This window comes from Corylus avellana, chromosome ca4 (genome assembly GCF_901000735.1).
Source record: "Corylus avellana chromosome ca4, CavTom2PMs-1.0".
NCBI lineage: Eukaryota > Viridiplantae > Streptophyta > Magnoliopsida > Fagales > Betulaceae > Corylus > Corylus avellana.
Window position 1 is genome coordinate 17,786,303 of NC_081544.1, and position 8,651 is coordinate 17,794,953.

General features: G+C 33.2%; 1 long non-coding RNA gene across 1 annotated transcript; it reads right to left on the reverse strand.

Annotated features, from left to right (window-relative positions):
* Positions 1–6,549: 6,549 nt before the first annotated feature.
* On the reverse strand, positions 6,550–8,303 carry LOC132179511 (uncharacterized). Its single transcript, XR_009439928.1, has 2 exons — positions 7,976–8,303; positions 6,550–7,035 (listed from the first exon to the last, which is right to left on the reverse strand). It is a non-coding gene; the product is annotated as an uncharacterized LOC132179511 (long non-coding RNA).
* Between the last annotated feature and the right edge of the window lie 348 nt (positions 8,304–8,651).

Consider the following 8,651-nt stretch of genomic DNA (forward strand, 5'->3'; position numbering starts at 1 on the left):
TTTCTTTTTTACAGCACCTAAGCCAATTCTAACGGTGTACAGGTGGCGCATCATTTAAAAAATTTTAAATGACGTGAAACTTAAGCAACATATACATCATTAAGTGTTGGGTAATCAAATTTGGGCCAAGAAAATGGTTAATCTTCATTTCAAGTAAAATGGAGAGTTGTATCTTTAGTTGGACAACCCCAAATATCCTCCTTTGTAATATCATTGAGTTTGCAATGCCCTCATGGCCTTATTTCATAATCCAGAATGACAAAAATACTGTGCATAAAATAAAAAATTTTGTAAAAGAATAATTAGAAAACAAAATTCGAAAAAAAAAAGTGAGAAAATTCAGATAAAAAAACAAAAGGAAAATATTTGAAGAAAAAAAAAAGAAAAAGAGGGAATATATATATATATATATATATATATATATATATATATATATATGAAAAAAAAATCTCTAAATTAGAAAAAAGTGAAAGGAACATTACAAAAATTGAAACATTGAAAAAGACAATACAAATAGGGTAATTACAGAGAAGAAATATAATTTCCCTAAAAATTAAAAATTATAAAAAAAAACAAAACAAAACAAAACAAAAAAGAGTGAGACATCCCAGAATATTTTTCCCCAGTGAAAAACAAATTCCATCTCTAACGTGAGCTTCTTTCTCCACTCCCCCAAAGCACTTGAACCTTTTTTCTTACCTAAATAATTTTAAGGGTAATTACCTTTTACTATCGTAAACTATCATGCTTTGTCAATATGCTCCCATAAACTACCACGCTCACCACCCGGCCACATCAAACTATCATTTACTTACCAAAATCCTCCTTCCGATCGATAGTCAACCTCGTTTTTTAAAAAAAAAAAAAAAAAAAACTTGAAATGAAGTAAATTCCCTAACTTTATAAACAAAATTTACTTATAATGCCTATAATTTAAAAAAAGAAAACAATTGTTCCAATAAAAAAAATCAAAAATCAAAATTAAAAACCAAATAAAAATTAAAACAAAAAATATAAGACTAAGAAAAAAAAAAAAAAACTTATAAATTAATTTTAAAAAACATTAATAATAATAGAGGGGTGGCTGCTGGTTGGGGGAGGCCGTTGCCAACTTGCCACCCCCAAAGGTGGCTAGGGGTGACTCGCCACCATCCCCAACCAGATTTGAGGGTAGCACGCAAGCCATCCTAGAGGTGACTGGTGGTGGCCGCGTGTCACCCCCATGGGTCGAGGGTGGCTATGAGCAGCCACTAGCTATTTCTGGGGTGGTTCGCTGATCGCCCTCTCCCCCAAGAGTGGTGGTTGTTGTCCCTCTATTTTTTTTAAAAAAAAAATAATAATAATAATAATAATTAATTTATAAGTTTTTTTTTTTACTTTTATATATTTATATTTTTAATATGTTTATTTATTTTTTATTAAGAGTAACACGTATCATCATTCTATTGATGATGATGCAGCACGCTAATTGATTCGTTAAGTGTTTTGATGGAATTTGACTGCATGGACTAAATTGTTATTTTGGCCTACCCGATGACTTTTGAATTATTTTTTTGGGAAAAGTCTACATAACCCCCTCAAACTACTACTCAATTGACAATGTCTCCTCTATACTTTCAATTGGTACAATATCCCCCCAAATTAACAAAAAATTGTCAATGCTCCCCACTAGGCTAGCAAAAAGACAAAAATTCCCTTATAACTAAAAAAAATAATAATAATAATTTTTTTTAATAAGAAACGAAAATTTTAATTTTTTTTTAAATAACGATAATTGTTTTTAAAAAAAACTAAAATTTATATTTTAAACGAATTTTTTTTAATTTTTTTTTAAAACTGAAATTTTATTTTGAAAACGATTTTTTTTTTATATATATATATATAAAATTAAAATTAAAAAAAAAAGAAAATTTTAATTTTTTATTATAAAAGGAATATTTTAAAAAAAAAAAAATTATTTTACGATCCCTTTGATTTTGATGCATTTTTTTTTTTTTTTTAGTTTTGTGGTTTTTCAGAATTTTAATATTTTGTTTTTTTATTTTATTAAGGGTAGTTTCATGATTGGGGGAATATCTACAATTTTTGGTGTTTTTTTTTTTTTGGGGAGGGGGGGGGTTTCTTTGGGACATATCACAATTAAAGCCACAGACATTGCTAATCAACGATAATAAGTGGTATACTCAATCGAATAATAATTCTCAGAGTAATGCTACTGAAAATACCCATCCACATTTTCCTTTGATTAACTCCAACCTGTTGATTCATTTTAAAAAAAAAATTAAAAAAATAAATAATAAACCCACTAGAAATGAAATTTCATTTTCCTCCTCCTCTCCAAATACTCCCACCCCTCCCACCCCCTCTCCCATCACCTCTCTCCTCTCCCTCCTCGCCCCACTACCACGCCACCTCCATAAAGTGCTGATGAGTCCCAACACGAAGTAGCAGCGCCACTACCCACCATGACCTTTTCCCTTGTAAGAAACTCTTCTAGAACTTAAAAATACTTTTTTATTTTCTTATACAATAAAATTTTTGTGTGTTTGGATAGAAGAAATTGCAAAAAATGTGGTGGAAAACCTTTGGAAATGGAACTTTTGAACTTATGTACATACCCAAATCTGACACCCATACCTTAGTGCAGAAACAACAATAATTTTCTAACTTAAGCACCAACAATAATTTTCTGAAAAATCTCTGTACCATTAGAAATCGTTAAGAATTTGCACCATCACCAATAATCTCTATAAGGGCTGAAGTGCCCTTTCTTTTCAGAGTAACAAATACACTGCCTCCTTTAGCAGCCCTAACCAAAAGCATGGATTTTTAACAAAATATAAAAAAAAAAAAAAAAAAAAAAAGGGCGCAGAGCTCTGTTCTAGCGAGGTAAAATCTAGGCCATTAAAATGAGATTTTTTTAACATAGATCAAAACATTTGGTTTGTCTGGTTCTTCAGCAGTAACGAAAATTTCAAATATATGCACGAATCCAATACTGTTCCAAGCATTAGGGAAACACCACCTAATTTTGTAGTTGTTATATTAACTTTGGGTTAATGTTTCTAAGTTGATTTTTTTTTTTTTTTTTTTTTTTATTGTAATAATTCATAGATTGACGCGGAAAATGAATGCGAATAGGAAAATTTACGTACACATATTCCCGCTGGTGATGATCTGCCCCCTCAAATTGTCATTGAAAATGGTTTGTTCGGCTCTTCTTCTCTTATTTGTACATTTTTTTGCATCATTTATTGTTTGTTTATTTATTATTATTTTTTTGTGTTGTAGATGAAAATGAAACTGTAAGTAATGAGGACGATAATAATGGCAAGGGTAAGGGCAAGTTTGAGTGGAAGCTCATAAATGAAGACGAAAATGTTGATTAACCTTAGCAAGGTATGGCATTTAGCTCTATGGAAGATCTTCGCTCATATTATAGGCGGTTTGGTCGGAAAAGAGGTTTTGGAGTGGTAATCAAAAAAGTCACTAGAGACAAAATCACTAGGGAAAGCACACGTGTCACCCTTGCCTGTGGGCGTCAAGGCAAGCCATAACCCAAGACAAGCCAGCCAAATCCCACAGTAAAAATGGATTGTAAGGCAAAGTTGAATGCAAAGTTTGAAGGATAGTGGTCTGTGACTAGTATAGTTATTGACCACAATCATGATTTAAGCACAAAAATGGGAAGATATTTTAAATGCAATAGGAATTTGAATTCTAATGTGAGAAGAAAAATTATAATAAATGATATGTCTAGTATTAAACTGAGTCAGAGTTATAATGCTCTTGCTGTTGAAGCTGGGGGGTATGAGAATCTTCATTTTGTAGAAAAAGACTGCAGAAACTTTATTAACAAGGAAATGCGCATTCGGCTTGGCCAAGGAGGTGCTAAAGCACTTATAGACTATTTGAATAGGATGCAAGCAACCGATAGTGGTTTCTACTTTAGAGTTGATTTTGATGATGATTCTAGATTGAAAAATGTGTTTTGGGTTGACGCAAGAAGTAGGGCATCATATGAAAGTTTTGGGGATGTCGTGACATTTGACACGACATACTTAACTAACAAATATGGTATGCCATTTGCTCCATTTGTGGGAGTGAACCACCATGGTCAGTAAATCCTTTTTGGGGCAGCATTAAGATCTAGTGAGGATATAGAAAATTTTGTATGGTTGTTTGAGAATTGGTTGAATTGCATGAATGGCCAAGCGCTCATTGCAATTATAACAGATCAAGGTCAGGCTATGAAAAATGCAATTGCAAGAGTTTTCCCAAGAACCCGACACCGATATTGTCTATGACACATTTTGAAAAAAATTCCAAACAAACTTAAATCATATTCAAATTATGTTGCCATTAAGAGTGCCATACATAAATGTGTTTATGAGTCTCAAACATGTGGTGATTTTGAGGTAGGATGGCAAAGTCTACTAGATAGTTATGACCTTAATGATCATGATTGGTTGCGCCAATTATATAATGACCGGACTTTTTGGGTACCGGCATATCTAAAAGGTGTGTTTTGGGCTGGTATGAGGACTACATAGCGGAGTGAAAGTATGAATGCCTTTTTTGATGGCTATTATCCGTCTACCACTTTGAAGCAATTTGTTGATTAATATGATCTTGCTTTACGGAAGGTTGAGAATGAGACTCATGCAGATTTTTAAGTCTTTTACTACTAAGGTTCGATGTATAACCTTCTATCTTTTTGAGGAACAATTTCAAAAACTTTACACCAATACCAAATTCAAAAAAGTTCAGGTTGAGATAGTGCACAAAATTTATTGTACTGTTTCCCTTTTGACTAAAGAGGGTTCAATTTGCACTTACCAAGTGATTGAATAGGTAAAAGTTCAAAATGCAGTAGTTAAAGATGCTTATGTGAAATTAGTAACATTTGTTGTCTACTTCAATGTAGATGAAGATGAATTTGAAGTAAAATGCACATGTGACTCATTTGAATCAAAAGGCATTGTGTGCAGACATGTCTTTTCTGTATTGTGTGCACTTAACATTGTATCTTTGCCACCCAAATATTATCTTGATCGTTGGAGGAAGGATGTGAAGCAAAGAAATACTTTAATTAAAAGTAGTTTTGATGCATTGAGTGCCAACCCCGGAGTAGAAAGATATGACAACTTGTGTAGACGTATGCTTACATTAGCAGAGGTCACTGTAAGAAACGTGGATCACTACACAAAAGTCAATAAGTATATTAATATGTTAACGAAGGAATTATGTGGTTCAAGTCCACATTCTTTTGCACTTCCAGACGTATCTTTAACATGTAATGAATCCATTGATGATGTTGAGTTGGCGGTAGATGGTGATGAAGTTCATAGTCCCAATGTAGCTAAAAAATGAGGAAGGTTACCGCATAAAAGGAAGATGTCTGCGGTGGAAAAATTGACAGTGAATAACTCACAAAGAAAAAGCAATGAGCCGTGTAACAGTAATCCCAATCAAATGAAACGAAAAAAGAAGGTTACTTACTTTCCTTCACATATTGCTTGATTATTATTATTATTATTAAAAAAATTTGTGCATTTCTTAACATTTTTCCCGTTTTTTACTTAAAGACTTCCCATGGAGATGATGTTCCACACAGTGATGTTTTTGAAACTCAAGAGAGTGCAACTACTCAGGTATTAAATGAAAATAAATAAATATTTTATGAGATTTGGTTTATATTGTTATCTGAAATCTTGAAATTGAACTTTGTAGGATATGTGGCCACTTGCTCTATTGGAACGGTGATTGGAATGGAAGGCCTGCAAGTTAGAATACATCTTTTTTTTTTTTAATTTTTAATTTTTTTATGTTTTGGCACTTTTTTGTTGTTGTATAGACTAGTGAATGTGGATTTAATTTCATTGTAAATGATACTCGGCATTTACAATATTGTAGATATTTGTAGAAGATGCCTCACTTTTTGTGTAAAGGTGAACTATGATTGGATTTGTTTAAATGTTTGGGGAATTACGTGGCAAGGAGAAGTTATATAAATGTGATATCCAATAAGTTAAGAAGCAAAATTCTGCATTTTTTCTCTACTGGCTGAGGAGTGCTTGTAATTGGATGCCCTGAGTGTGCTGGTTGATTATGATTATTAAGTACAAATTTTCTGCAGACTTCATTTCTTCTTTGATTATGTTCATATTAGCTTATTTGACACTTGATAATATTTCAAAAGATGTTGAGGATTAGACTGGTAAGTTTGGGTTAACTCATGTGCCTGATTTTTTTTGAGATTTTATGTAGATTTCATATTAATGTAATCCATTAGTTTACCAACTAGTCGGAGGAATCTAATGAAATTGTGTACAAAATGTATTGTCTATCTGGGGTTTATGAGGTTGCTAACTTGCTGTAGCATTTCCAATTTCCTCCATTTATTCTCACCTTTTTACATCCAATTACAATTGCTGTATCATTAATTCCAATTTCTTCCATTGCACATATTTTGGCCACCTCACAATGCTAATGCATATATGCTGAAGTTATATGCAGAATTTTGCTTCTCAATCAATCAAGGCAACATACATGAACTTTAATTAAAGTACATTCACTCTCCAAATTGTTGATCAATGTGATTGTTAGTTAATTTACAACACGATGAATAAGTTCATCTTAACATCAGCTTACTACCACTATATTGATTGTAATCACTAACATAAAATAGTATAATAATGATAAAAATAAAAATAATAAAAAATAAAAAAATAAAAAAAACTAAAGCTGCTTGATACATCTTCTCCCTAAATTGGTACAACTTTACTTTAGTTTGATACAACTCTTAACTTCAACTGAAATTGGACAGATTGATTCTCCATTTCACTACGCATTCTATCTCCTGTGTCATGTAGACGTTTCATTTCAGCACGCATTCTTTTTTCGTAAGTGTCCATTCTACCGAAGTTTTTTTTTCTATCCAGAAGGTCCTTACATAAGCAAGAATTCCACAATAACATAGCAAACATCCATTTGACGCATTGCTATTTGTAGATATTATTTTTCTGTTTGTACCTACACAAAAGATACAAGCTAAGGTGAAAATGATGTAGAACAAGATACTTTCGTCCAAAAACTACATCCAATATTTGAAGAACAGTTATCATCCAAAGAATTACCAAAAGGTATGCTCTACCCTGCAGTTTTTCAGCCAAATAATTACCAATAGTTATCAGCCAAAGAATTACCAAAAGGTAGATTTGTATGCTCTACCCATTAGTGGAATATTGGGTAGATGTATCTACCTTGAAATATATATGGATCAGCAAACGTTAAGTCTCAAACCTACAGACAAAATGCAAGTTCATAAAATTTCCTTGTATGACAGAAACTGAAAGAAAACTGAATTGTATAACAAACTATCTCCATTTGAAGAAAGCCATTTTCTGAAACAGACCTAAAAGAAAAATAATCCTATAGAAACAAAGGTGTATATAGATGTACCAAAGGAATTTGTGAACCGATCATTGAAAAAGCCAGATCAACGCGATCAAAATGAACCAAGCAAGCCAATTCCAACACCCATCCTTCCAAACTCAAAACAGGGGTCACAATCACTATCCCTTTTTTTTCAATAACATTTACCTCATCGTACATATATTTTAATTCACTCAACCATCACCCTAAACCTCCATAGACCCAAAGAAATTCTTTGTGAAAGTAAAACCCCCATCAAACATACCCAATTTTTTTTTTTTTGGGCATTTTCATAGTTTATTTATTTATTCTGAGTTCGATCTTTTAAACATCATAATGTACAGAAGGAAAATTTGTTATCAGAAATAAAGCAAAACTACAAATTGAAGCCCTAAAATTCTTACCCATTTTCCAAATCAAACACAACAACCACCAATTGAAGCCCTAAACAAATAAATCAACCACCAATTATGATATTTGCCTCATTTAGGCAATTAAATCAGAAATAAAGGAATAATCTTCATACGTGTATACATACCTTCTTCAACTGGGTGGGAATTGCCAGCGGTGCGACGTGGGTGGCATTCAGTTGATGTGGTGGATGGAAGTGGCCGGTGGTGATGTCGTTTAGTGGGCGTCGCCGAGAGAGAGGAGCGTCAGAAATTTTAGGGACTCGTCCAATCTAGTGCCGTGCCGTGGTGTGTGGGCGTCTCCGGTGAAGTGCTCGTGGAGGGACTCGTCCCTCGTGGTGGGCGGTGGCGGTGGTGGGAGGCGGCGCGTCTGATTTGTACCCGCGAATGTTGGTGGTCGGCGGTGATGGATGGTGGTGGTGGTGGTGGTGGGTAGGAGAGGGTGGGAGGGGCAGGAGAATTTGGGGGAGGGGGGAAAATGAAAAAAACCTGATGGGTTCAAACCTAAAGCACGCGTGGGATTTGTTTTTTTTTAAGGTTGGGTTAACCGAGGCAAATGCGGATGGAGTGCTGCTCCGTAGCAATACTCATAATTTTAGGAGGGTATGTAAATTTTTTTCTAATTTTTATTTATTTATTTATTTATTTTATATTATAGGGAGAGATTTGTAATTTAGAACACCAACCACATAGACCAATCTAGAATTTATCCTTTTTTTGTTTAAATTTTTTAATTGTGTTTTAGGTTTTTTTTTAGTATTGAAATTTTTTTTCTGTCATTTAATAAAATTTAACGCCTAAAAA